This window comes from Eurosta solidaginis, chromosome 1 (assembly GCF_040869045.1).
Source record: "Eurosta solidaginis isolate ZX-2024a chromosome 1, ASM4086904v1, whole genome shotgun sequence".
Lineage (NCBI taxonomy): Eukaryota > Metazoa > Arthropoda > Insecta > Diptera > Tephritidae > Eurosta > Eurosta solidaginis.
Window position 1 is genome coordinate 119,521,633 of NC_090319.1, and position 14,234 is coordinate 119,535,866.

Sequence of the window (14,234 nt, forward strand, 5' to 3'; positions counted from 1 at the left end):
GAAAATAACGCAGTTTGAAGAAAAATTCGAGGCAGAGGTGGATGCATTGAGAGGTCGTATACAGGAATTGCAACTTAATCGGCCGACTGCTTCAGCGAGCAATACGAAGGTAAAAACTCCATCTTTTGACGGTTCTCTTCCTTTGCAGGTCTTCAAGCTACAGTTTGAGAAGACCGCAGCAGTGAACAACTGGAATGCGGAAGATAAAGTTGCTGCACTATTCGTGGCATTGAAGGGGCCAGCAGCGGAAATTCTACAGACGATTCCCGAAAGAGAGCGGAACAATTATGAAGCATTGATGGCTGCTGTAGAACGACGTTATGGAAGCGAGCATAGGAAACAGAAATACCAAATTGAGTTGCAAAACCGCTACCAAAAAGCAAATGAAACATTGCAGGAGTTTGCTTCAGATATTGAAAGATTGGCTCATCTCGCAAATGCGGACGCACCCGTGGAATACACCGAGAGGGTAAAAATCCAGAGTTTTATAAATGGCATACGAGACGTGGAAACGAAGCGAGCTACATACGCGAACCCAAAACTGACATTTGCTGAAACGGTATCACATGCATTGACTCAGGAAACTGCCTCCCTATTAAGTAAACCAGCATATAAGGCTCATCGTGTAGAAGTAGAAAGGCCAGAATGGGTAGACACAATTTTGGAAGCACTGAAGGGATCACAACAGAAAAATGCCGGAGTTATTAAATGTTTCAAGTGCGGCAACCCAGGTCATATTGCACGACATTGCAGCACCGGTCCCAATAGCTCCAACAATGTGGGTGGCCGTAAACGCAGAGCTGAAGGAGATGAGCAAATCTCCAAGTCCACTCAATCGTTAAACTAAAGCGAGTCAGCCGCAAGGGGCGACAGCTGGCTCCCTCAATTGAATGCCCCATAATCTCTATCTCACAAATTGGAAGAAGGTCAAACAATCTTACTGTCGGAGGACATGTGGATGGAAAGGAACGTTTACTGACTGTAGATACGGGTGCATCTCATTCCATCATTCGAGCGGATTTAGTCAACAAGAAGATAACACCATTGCATGGAGCAAGATTGCGTACAGCCACTGGAGAAGACAGCACGGTTCTAGGAGAAGTATCATGTGAAGTCGCAATTGGGAACGTCACGGTAGTACACAATTTTATAGTGGCAGAGATTGTTGATGAAATCATAATTGGAGTGGACTTCTTAATCGACCAGGGCATCAAGATCGACATGCAAAGCAAGACGATGCGATATAAGAACATGGATGTGCCACTTAATTTCGGCTACGAAAGAGGCTACAGCAGTAAACGAGTGCTGGTGGAAGAGAGTCAGCAAATACCACCAAAATCAGAAGCAGTCATCTGGGCAAAGGTTGATGGAGATTGTGGGACAAACAAGGTGTGGGTTGTCGAAGCAGCAAATAAATCAGCACTGAACATACTTGTAGGAAAAACCCTGGCTATGACAAAACAAGATGGACGTATTCCGGTAAGAGTACTCAATGAGTTCAAGTCACCATTCAATTTGACCAAAGGAGCTATTTTGGGAAGATGCCAAGAGGCCGAAGTAGTTATTAACTGTGAACAGCTCCAGGAATACGTTTCATCTAGTAATACTGATCTTTCAAATGATATCACGGCATGGACGCATGGGCTAGAGGAAGCCTATCAGAGTAAGGCAAAACAACTGCTCATAAAATACGCGAACATATTTGACCAGGATGGTTCCAAACCAGGCCGCACCAACGTTGTGAAACATCAAATTGACACTGGAGATGCGAGACCGATCCGTCAAGCTCCACGTAGGGTTCCACTGGCGAAGCGGGAAGTTGTGAGTCAAATCATTCAAGAAATGAACGACAGCGGCGTCATCGAACCATCAGCTAGTCCATGGAGCTCACCGGTAGTACTTGTAAAAAAGAAGGATGGAAAAATGAGGTTTTGCGTGGACTACCGGAAGTTGAATGACGTAACGAAAAACGATAGCTACCCATTGCCAAGAATTGACGACACTCTGGACTCGCTATCTGGTACGAAATGGTTTTCCACGCTGGACTTGAAAAGCGGCTACTGGCAAGTGGAGGTGAAGGAGGAAGATAAAGAGAAAACAGCCTTCAGTGTCGGTGATGGTCTTTGGCAATTTACAGTGATGCCTTTTGGACTTTGTAATGCACCAGCTACTTTTGAGAGACTCATGGACCAGGTACTGAAAGGACTACATTGGAAAACATGCTTGGTGTACCTGGACGACATCATCGTATTGGGCAAGAACTTTGATGAACATCTTAAGAACTTGGAGGAAGTTTTCCAGAGAATAGCTGGCGCTGGTCTGAAGTTAAGTCCCAAAAAGTGTGCGCTGTTTAAAAAGGAAGGCAATTATTTGGGTCACAAGGTAACGACAGAGGGCATCTGCACTGCGAACGAAAAAATAGAGGCTGTACAGGATTGGCCAAGACCACAGAATCTACATGAATTGAGAAGTTTTCTTGGGCTGTGCACATATTACCGCCGATTTGTACCAAATTTTTCCAGCGTAGCCCATAGCCTCCATGAGCTTACAAGAAAAAACAAAGCTTTTGAATGGAAGAAGGAGCAAGAAGTGGCTTTCCAAACATTGAAGGAGCGTTTGTGCACTGCCCCAATGTTAGCATATCCGATTCCAGGAGCAACATTTATTCTAGATACAGATGCAAGTGGATATGCTATAGGAGGCGTTTTATCACAACTGGTCGATGGACAGGAGAAGGTAGTTGCATATTACAGCCGTTCGATTGGAAAACCAGAGAGGAACTACTGTGTTACGCGGAGAGAGCTGTTGGCATTGGTAGAGTGCATTAAACATTTTCACAAATACCTCTACGGCCAGCGATTCCATGTCAGGACAGATCACGCAGCATTGAAATGGCTTCTGCAGTTCCGTAATCCGGAAGGACAATTGGCACGGTGGATCGAGCGACTTCAAAGCTATGACTTTTCCATTGAGCATCGAAAAGGTAGTACCCATGGAAATGCCGATGCAATGTCACGAAGGCCATGTAGTTTGGAATGCAAGCACTGTTCAAAGGCCGAGGCTAAAGAAGACATTATAGATGTCCGGCTAATGACTATAACGTGTACGGATGAATGGGACAAGGAACAACTAAGAAAGTGTCAGCTAGAAGATACGGATCTGTCACATGTTATGCAAGGGCTCGAACGAAACGAAAGACCAAGCAGAGAGGATATGTCAGCAGAGAGTCCCATTGCGAAGTCATATTGGGCACAGTGGAACAGTTTGGAATTGATATCCGGTTGCTTGCATCGAGTATGGGAGAGTGAGGATGGTCAGTGCAAGAAGAAACTTATAGTTGTTCCCAGAAAGAGGATTCCTGACGTGCTCAGCGAGTTGCACAATGGTCCAAGTGGAGGCCATCTTGGAATCACGAAGACACTCGAGAAAATTAAGCAGAGATTCTATTGGGTTGGTTGCCGTCAGTCGGTCACCGAGTGGATTGCCAATTGCGAGGTATGCAACAGAGCGAAAGGGCCCAAAACCCGAAGTCGTGGCCAGATGAAGCAGTATATTTCAGGTGCACCATTTGAAAGGATCGCCATGGATGTCGCAGGTCCATTTCCTACTAGCAACCGCGGAAACAAATACGTACTGGTGGTTATGGATTATTTCAGTAAATGGCCAGAGGTATACCCAATCCCAAACCAAGAAGCAGAAACAGTAGCAGAAGTGGTTAAAAACGAATGGGTTGCCAGGTATGGTGTACCAATGGAGTTACATTCTGACCAAGGCAGGAATTTTGAATCAGCTGTGTTCCAAGAACTGTGCAAGAAGTTGGGCATTCGAAAAACACGGACAACTGCATTGCATCCTCAGTCCGATGGTATGGTGGAACGTTTCAATAGAACATTGGAGGAGCATTTAAGGAAAGTAGTCGACAAGTACCATAAGGACTGGGATACACACATATCATTATTCTTGATGGCCTACCGATCGGCAGTACATGACACAACGGGCCAAACTCCCGCAAAGGTAATTTTTGGCAATGACCTTCGACTGCCAGCTGATTTGAAGTATGGGATAGATGCCGATGCGGAGAGGAATGTCAAGAAATCCACTGATGTCTTAGAAGAAGAGCTGAGAGAGATACACGATCTGGTAAGGCAACGAGCAAAGATTATGAGTGACAAGATGAAAGCGAGGTACGATAAAGCAATTAATTCGGAAGGGTTTCAGGAAGGAGATTTGGTGCTGCTATACAACCCACAACGAAAAAAAGGTTTGTCCCCGAAATTGCAGTGTAACTGGGAAGGATCATACAAAGTTGTAAAACGGATCAACGATGTAGTGTACCGCATACAAACCACTACCAAACCACGAACCAAAATGAAAGTGGTTCATTTGGAGAGATTAGCAGCGTTTAGATCAAGAGATTTGTCTGATCGGGACGATCAGACTTAGGTGGAGGGCAGTGTTACGAATATTAGCAAAACTAAGGAGTGCTGCCAGCTCTAAGCCGATCTAAGCAGTGACGTGAATGCACATCAATAATTCAATCATTATGTATCTACATAAACGAATAAATAATTGCGTCTACACATATGTACACATTCCGACGAGCAACATTTACATACAAGGCAGCAAGAGATGAGATGTCACACACCGATGAATTTACTTATACGCTTATGTGTGTGCGGGAGACTGTAAACTACAAACACATGCATATATCTTATCTGAGTTGTCACAAGAGAGAGCAATAATTTGTGCACGTAGTTGTGGCTGGCGATTTTGTAGCCGAAACAACTAGTAACTTCTGGAAATCGAAGAGCCTAGAAGTATGCAGCGTAAACTATAAAAGCGGCGCCAGCGAGTAAGAAGAATTCAGTTTGATTTGAATTGTCAAGCAGTTACGAGTAAGACGATATCTAGCGAGCAATAGCACTATTATTTTGAAAGTCAGTTTCCTTTAAGATATCAGTTTGGTTATTAAGCTATTCGTTGCACAGTTTGAGTTATTAAAACCCGATTAAATAATAAAACGTTCCGAGTTATGTTTATGTAATTTAATAAAAGTAATTGAATTTGACATTTATGTTTAAAGAAAGAATAGAAAATAGAAATTCATATGCCGATTGTCGTGAGCTTATGCACGCTCGCACGTCTGCACTCTTCGAATGTTCACCCGTAACTAACTGTCTTTGACAGCTCGGCCTTTCCTGACATTCGTCCTCCTAGGACGTCTCATCCTCGGTACTTTCGTTTGCTTCATTATAGTCGCCTTCGAGATCTGGACTTAAACGGCACCATGGTTTCATATGGTCGCTGGAGACTACATTACAGTATCTTCGTTGTGTACGTGGTGCGTCGGGTAGATCTTCCACAACGTATCGATCATGAACCAGCTGTTTTGTGACAATATAAGGCCCCTTGAATTTCGGATCGAGTTTGTGTGTGTCACCTGTTGCGGTTGGTACATGGTCAATAACGACCAATTGTCCTTCGTTGTATACTGGTGGACTCTGATGCTTTTGGTCGTATCTTTGCTTCCATTTTTGCCTCTCGCTGCTGATATTCTGTATGGCGTTCTGTAGCTTCTCCTGTTTGTCGTCGTCATCTGACATGGATATTTTGTCGCTTAGTGCTTGTATTAGTCGATTATCGCTGACGCATCGTAAATCGAAATTGAACACAAGTTCGTTGGGACTTATCTTTGTTGTGCTATTGTTTTGCGAGTTAATGCACCACTGGATGTTGGAAAGGATGCTGTCCCAATCTTTGGTGGTCTTTGTTGAGCATCGAATTGCTGATAATACGGTGCGGTTGACGCGCTCTGCCTGGCCGTTTGCTCGGGGCGTTCGTACAGCTGTTTTGACGTGCTGAATCCCAAAGCGTGTCATAAAGGATTCGAATTCCTTTGATGTAAAGGCAGTTCCTCGGTCAGTGGTAATCCGTAAAGGCTGCCCGAAAATTGCCATAACTTCTCGCAGCATTGATAGGACTGGTGTCGTCTTTGTGTTACGTACCGCTTTCAATATCGTGTATTTGGTGAAACCACAAACTAAAACAATAAAGTATTGGTTTCCTCGTTTGCTTTTGGTAAACGGTCCGAGATGATCCATATACATTGCTCGAAATGGAATTGGTAGAACTTCGGTGAGATGCATTTGACTTTCCAGTTTGCCTCCTTTAATCTTATTTAAACAGCATTCGGGACAAGCTGCGATATAAGACTTTACGTATCGCCTCATTTGCCTAAACCAAAAATACTTTTGCAGACGTTGTAATGTTTTCTCGACTCCAAAGTGGCCAGCGTCGTCATGACAAGATTTGGTGACACGCCACCTGGTAGCCTGAGGAATAACTAGTCGTCGCTCATCTTGGACAATTCGATATAATCGACCGTTGTGAATGATGAAGTCATCCCGGAACTGAGATGCTCCATCGCCGTTTGTTTTCAAAGCTGTAACAATTGTTTTCACATGTTCATCCTGCATCTGCATTGTATAAATCCAGTCGTCGCTGTTTTCACTGGTTATAGCTAGAACTCTTTCACCTACAGTCTCCGGCTCAGATGGAGGTAGGGTAGGCGAACGGCTTAAGCAGTCGACGTGCTGCATCTTCGAGCCTTGACGATGCCTACACTCAAATTCATATTCTTGTAGGCGTAGCCACCATCTGGCTATACGTGGTGGTAATTTCGACGTTGCTTTTGTTGTCACGATCGCATTGCAGTCCGTAACTACGGTGAACTTCGTGCCTAATAGATACATTCGGAATCGGTCTAGTGTTTCCACTATGGCTAGGACTTCTAATTCATGGCTTGCATAGCGTGACTCTGCATCATTGCACTGACGGCTATAAAACGACACTGGTTTAAGACCATCAGCTTCCTCCTGCAGCAATATGCCTGACAAACCAAGGTGGCTGGCGTCCGTATGCACCTCATGTGATTTACATGGATCGTACAAGACTAGTACTGGCTTAGACGTGATTGCTTGCTTTAGCTGGTCAAACGCTCTGTCTTGTTCTTCTGACCAAATGAAGACTGCGTCTTTCTTTAACAGCTTTGTTAGTGGTGCTGCGATGTGGCTATGCTTCTCTACAAACTTTCTGAAGAATCCGGTCAGTCCCAGAAACTGACGTACTTCTACGACATTCGATGGTTTGGGAAAATCGCTGATGCATTTCGTCTTGCCATCACCTGGACTTATGCCGGTGTCACCTACATTGTGACCTAGAAATTTGACGGTCTCGCAAAGGAAGTTACATTTGGAAGGTCTGAGTGTGAGACCACATTGACGTATCGCCTCCAAGACTTCTTTTAGCACGATCTTACCTTCGTCCACTGTTGGTGTTGCTATTATCATCTCATCGACGTAGCTGATGACTCGGTCTCGATTACATAATTTTGACGTTACTTTGGTGATCATTTCCTGGAAGTACATTGGGGCATTGACTAATCCGAATGGCATGACATTATATTCGAATAATCCATCATGAGTAAGGAAGGCAGTATATTTCTTGCTGCTTTCATCCATCGGAATCTGGTAATAGCCAGAGGTCATGTCCAATGTAGTGAAGAATTTCCTTCCAGCTAACTTAAAGAGTTGCTCTTCGACCACAGGCATTGGGAAGTTCTTACGTTCAGTGACGGCGTTCAGTGCCCTGTAATCGATGCACATTCGGCTCTCTCCGCTGGCTTTGCGTACTAAAAGTGCCGATGCAGCGTGTGGTGATGTACTTGGACGGATTATATCGTTGACCAATAAGTTGTTTAAAATTGACGTTAATTCTCGTTGTTGCGATAGTGGAACCTGATATCGTTTTCCGACTATTGGTCCCGCCTGTGTCACTTTAATTTCCATAGTGGTAGTGTTACATCTTCCCAACGTTGACACATCTTCCGCAAAGCAATCTTCATACTCATGTAACATGGACTTTACATCGTTACGTTGTGTATCATTCAGCTGATCGTTGATTTTAAACATGTTCGATTTGACTTGTAACTGTAAAGACCCATTGTCGATGACCAGCCGTTTGTTGGCTCCGCACAAAATATCTCGTCCAAGTAGTAGGTCATACCCAAGTGTATTGCCCGGTACTACGTATAAGTTTGCGTGGACATTTTCGTTATTGATCATTAACTTTACGTCGGCCTTTCGTGTAGATTCCACAGTTGAACCTCCGAAACCTTTAAAGCGCTTATATGCAGGGATGCATTGCATCGTTGGTATTACTTGTTCGCTTATTAGTGAGTGGTCGCTGCCTGTATCGACCAATGCGTCGTAAGATTTACCATTAATTGTGACGTGTTGAATTATAGGTGGCACTTGCGAAGGTTTTTTCGACTCCACAATTTCTGCTACGTTTGGCTTGGTGTTTACTCGACATTCCTTGCTGTCATGGCCCACTTTCGAGCACTTAGAACAGCGTTGTTTCTTTTGTGGTTGCGGACATTTAACAGCGATATGTCCATGTTCATTGCAGTTGAAGCACTTCACTGATCTTTGCGATTGTTCAGAGCGTCCACTGCGCATGTTAGTGCTAAACGTTGACGTTGGATTTGGCTGTATCGAATTTGTTGACTGTACCGTTTGTAAGTTTTCTAGTGACTGTAGCAGCTCATTGCTGGTATTTAGATTCATTGCTAATAGCGTACGTGTTGTTTGTGGATCGCTTATACCATTGATCGTATAAAAGTTTATAGATGCGTCATCTAAATTACCCCGTCTTCCGAGCGTTAACATCTCGTAGTAATATTCAATCAATGTCTCGCCAGATTTTCGCTTGCGTCGGCCAAGTTCCCTGTGAATTTCCGCAGAATTTACTACACACGGAAAATCTTTCAATAGCATACTCACCAAATCAGTCCAAGACTGGAACACCGGTTGAGCATCCAGCCAGCTTTTTGCTACGCCTACGAGCTTTTGTTGTGCCGCAAAAAGTAGCAAATTGTCACTCCATAAGTATGTTCGTTGCAGCTGCTCAGCCTTCGTTACAAATTGTTGTGCAGTGATTAATTTCTTCAACGGGTTAAACTCTGGTAAGATTCCAACAATGTCTTGTATTTTGTACGTGGATGCCTGCTGTGTGGTCGATTGTACATTGGATTCTCGTACTGTTTCTTGGGATGTAACAGGTTCAACGGATGGTCGTGATGCATTTTGCGTTTGCAATGACCTTGTTAATTCCGTGATCATATCCCTCAACTCACTGATTGGTCTTTCCCAAGGTTCTTCCTGATCGATCTCATTGGCATCAATTTCATCAGAATCAAAATGTTGAATTAATGCCGCAACTTTGTGTGCTTTATTGCCTGTCGCTGAAATATTTGCGTTTCGCAATAGTTTATTTATTTGTGCCACGGTTAAAGATTCTATTTTTATTTGCATGGTGACTTTTGCTTCAGTTTTTCCCTTTATTTTACAAGCCGTTGCTTAAGCAATTAACTTTTGCTTCCTTTCGTCGCCGTTGCTTGCCAAAAACTGTCCGTTCTTGTCGCTGTCTGCTTGCCACTCCAGTATTTTTCCACTTCGACCCCAAGCAAGCATGCCAACAACAACTTTCGTTTGTTTTCCCGTTAGGCAGAACAATTCTGCGTAGCGTCTGCTGCCGTTGTCCAATTCCTGTAAAGCTAGATCGCTGCGCCGTCTCTGCGTTAGCGTTGATTTGCGCCGTTTAAAACGTTGAGTAGTGTTTATGTGTATGTTCGCTTTACTGCTTCGTTTGCACCCGTAACGTTGATTGTCGTTGGCCTGTACACACATATACACATGTGACGTTGCTGCCTTGCCTTTAGCAGACTTAATTCGCTGAATTTTGCACTGTCTTTCGCTACAACAATAACGTTGCTGTTTGCTGTGAAAGACTAGCCGTTGCCAGTGCCGTTTGAAATATTTTCCGTTGAGCCAAGTACGTTGCTCCTTTTGTTAAGCTTTTCGTTTTAAGTATTTCGTTTGAGCAGAGAACGTTGCTCTATTTTGGTACATACATCTGTACGCGTTGAGGAGAAACTTCGTTTTTGTACATTCGATAGGTAGACATATATGTATGTACGTATGTCTAAAATATTTTGTAGGCCCGCGCGAATCCTACTTCTGAACTATTAAAACCCGATTAAATAATAAAACGTTCCGAGTTATGTTTATGTAATTTAATAAAAGTAATTGAATTTGACATTTATGTTTAAAGAAAGAATAGAAAATAGAAATTCATATGCCGATTGTCGTGAGCTTATGCACGCTCGCACGTCTGCACTCTTCGAATGTTCACCCGTAACTAACTGTCTTTGACAGAGTGTTATTGTGAAGTACTTAATAAAGGCCATTTTTTCCATCATTCAATATTGGAGTTATTTATTCAACAGTTTAGTGATTCGAACTTAGCAGAGGATTGCAAATAAGAGGATTTGCAAATAAAAATTCGTTACAATATCTTTGCGAGGCCTCCGATATAGATATTGTAACGAATTTGCTGCAAATCCTCTTATTTGCAATCCTCTGCTAAGTTCGAATCACTAAACTGTTGAATAAATAACTCAAATTTGTAATAATGCAAAATGGCCTTTATTAAAGTACTTCACAATAACAAACTGTGCAACGAATAGCTTGCTTAATAACCACACTGATTGATAGCTCAATGAAACTCTACTATTCAAAATAATACTGCTATTGGTCGCTAGATATCGTCTTAATCGCAACTGCTTGACAACTCAAATCAAACTGAAACTTCTTACTCGCCTGCTCCGCTTTTATAGTTTATGCTGCATACTTCTAGGCTCTTCGATTTCCAAAAGTTACTAGTTAGTTCGGCTACAAAATCGCCAGCCACAACTATGTCCACAAATTATTGCTCTCTTGTGACAACTCAGATAAGATATATGCATGTGTTTGTGCATTGCCGCTCCGCTGCTCGTATACGTACATATGTGTAGACGCAATTATTTATTCGTTTATGTAGATACATAATGATTGAATTATTTATGTGAATGTTTGTAGTTTACAGTCTCTCGCGCATACATAGGCGTATAAGTAAATGCATATGTGTGTGACATCTTTCGGCTGCCTTATATATGTGTATACATGATTTGATTATTGACGTAAATACTGCTTATCGTGGCCTTGGCATCGCCTTAGTGATGGCATAACTTAGTGCTGTTAATATCCGTGACACTGCCCTCCACCTAAGTCTGATCGTCCCGGTCAGACAAATCTCTCGATCTAAATGCTGCTAATCTCTCCAAATGAACCACTTTCATTTTGGTTCGTGGTTTGGTAGTGGTTTGTATGCGGTGCACTACATCGTTGATCCGTTTTACAACTTTGTATGGGCCTTCCCAGTTACACTGCAATTTCGGGGACAAACCTTTTTTCGTTGTGGGTTGTATAGCAGCACCAAATCTCCTTCCTGAAACCCTTCCGAATTAATTGCTTTATCGTACCTCGCTTTCATCTTGTCACTCATAATCTTTGCTCGTTGCCTTACCAGATCGTGTATCTCTCTCAGCTCTTCTTCCAAGACACCAGTGGATTTCTTGACATTCCTCTCCGCATCGGCATCTATTCCATACTTCAAATCAGCTGGCAGTCGAAGGTCATTGCCAAAAATTACCTTTGCGGGAGTTTGGCCCGTTGATGACGAATGATATGTGTGTATCCCAGTCCTTATGGTACTTGTCTACTACTTTCCTTAAACTCTTTAACACTTTCTGCTACTGTTTCTGCTTCTTGGTTTGGGATTGGGTATACCTCTGGCCATTTACTGAAATAATCCATAACCACCAGTACGTATTTGTTTCCGCGGTTGCTAGTAGGAAATGGACCTGCGACATCCATGGCGATCCTTTCAAATGGTGCACCTGAAATATACTGCTTCATCTGGCCATGACTTCGGGTTTTGGGCCCTTTCGCTCTGTTGCATACCTCGCAGTTGGCAATCCACTCGGTGACCGACTGACGGCAACCAACCCAATAGAATCTCTGCTTAATTTTCACGAGTGTCTTCGTGATTCCAAGATGACCTCCACTTGGACCATTGTGCAGCTCGCTGAGCACGTCAGGAATCCTCTTCCTGGGAACAACTATCAGTTTCTTCTTGCATTGACCATCCTCACTCTCCCATACTCGATGCAAGCAACCGGATATCAATTCTAAACTGTTCCACTGTGCCCAATATGACTTCGCAATGGGACTCTCTGTTGACATCTCCTCTCTGCTTGGTCTTTCGTTTCGTTCGAGCCCTTGCATAACATGTGACAGATCTGTATCTTCTAGCTGACACTTTCTTAGTTGTTCCTTGTCCCATTCATCCGTACATGTTATAGTAATTAGCCGTACATCTATAATGTCTTCTTTAGCCTCGGCCTTTGAGCAGTGTTTGCATTCCAGACTACATGGTCTTCGTGACATTGCATCAGCATTTCCATGGGTACTACCTTTTCGATGCTCAATGGAAAAGTCATAGCTTTGTAGTCGCTCGATCCACCGTGCCAATTGTCCTTCCGGATTACGGAACTGCAGAAGCCATTTCAACGCTGCGTGATCTGTCCTGGCACGGAATCGCTGGCCGTAGAGGTATTTGTGAAAATGTTTAATGCACTCTACTAATGCCAACAGCTCTCTCCGTGTAACGCAATAGTTCCTCTCTGGTTTTCCAATTGAACGGCTGTAATATGCAACTACCTTCTCTTGTCCGTCGACCAGTTGTGATAAAACGCCTCCTATAGCATATCCGCTCGCATCTGTATCTAGAATAAACGTTGCTCCTGGAATCGGGTATGCCAACATTGGGACAGTGCACAACCGCTCTTTCAATGTTTGGAAAGCTACTTCTTGGTCCTTCTTCCATTCAAAAGCTTTTATTTTCCTTGTTAGCTCGTGGAGACTATGGGCTACGCTGGCAAAATTTGGTACAAATCGGCGGTAATATGTGCACAGCCCAAGAAAACTTCTCAATTCATGCAGATTCTGTGGTCTTGGCCAATCCTTTACTGCCTCTATCTTTTCATTGGCTGTACAGACACCTTCTGTCGTTACCTTGTGGCCCAAATAATTTACTTCCTTTTTAAACAGCGTACACTTTTTGGGACTTAACTTCAGACCAGCGCCAGCTATTCTCTGGAAAACTTCCTCCAAATTTTTAAGATGTTCATCAAAACTCTTGCCCAATACGATGATGTCGTCCAGGTACACCAAGCATGTTTTCCAATGTAGTCCTTTCAGTACCTGGTCCATGAGTCTCTCAAAAGTAGCTGGTGCATTACAAAGTCCAAAAGGCATCACTGTAAATTGCCAAAGACCATCACCGACACTGAAGGCTGTTTTCTCTTTATCTTCCTCCTTCACCTCAACTTGCCATGAACCGCTTTTCAAGTCCAGTGTGGAAAACCATTTCGTACCAGATAGCGAGTCCAGAGTGTCGTCAATTCTTGGCAACGGGTAGCTATCCTTTTTCGTAACGTCATTCAACTTTCGGTAGTCCACGCAAAACCTCATTTTTCTATCCTTCTTCTTTACAAGTACTACCGGTGAGCTCCATGGACTAGCTGATGGTTCGATGACGCCGCTGTGACTCATTTCTTGTATGATTTGACTCACAGCTTCCCGCTTCGCCAGTGGAACACTACGTGGAGCTTGACGGATCGGCCTCGCATCTCCAGTGTCAATTTGATGTTTCACAACATTGGTGCGGCCTGGTTTGGAACCATCCTGGTCAAATATGTTCGCGTATTTTATGAGCAGTTGTTTTGCCTTACTCTGATAGGCTTCCTCTAGCCCATGCGTCCATGCCGTGATATCATTTGAATTCCTGGAGCTGTTCACAGTTAATAACTATTTCGGCCTCTTGGCATCTTCCCAAAATAGCTCCTTTGGTCAAATTGAATGGTGACTTGAACTCATTGAGTACTCTTACCGGAATACGTCCATCTTGTTTTGTCATAGCCAGGGTTTTTCCTACAAGTATGTTCAGTGCTGATTTATTTGCTGCTTCGACAACCCACAATTTGTTTGTCCCACAATCTCCATCAACCTTTGCCCAGATGACTGCTTCTGATTTTGGTGGTATTTGCTGACTCTCTTCCACCAGCACTCGTTTACTGCTGTAGCCTCTCTCGTAGCCGAAATTAAGTGGCACGTCCATGTTCTTATATCGCATCGTCTTGCTTTGCATATCGATCTTGATGCCTTGGTTGATTAAGAAGTCCACTCCAATTATGATTTCATCAACAATACCTGCCACTATAAAATTGTGAA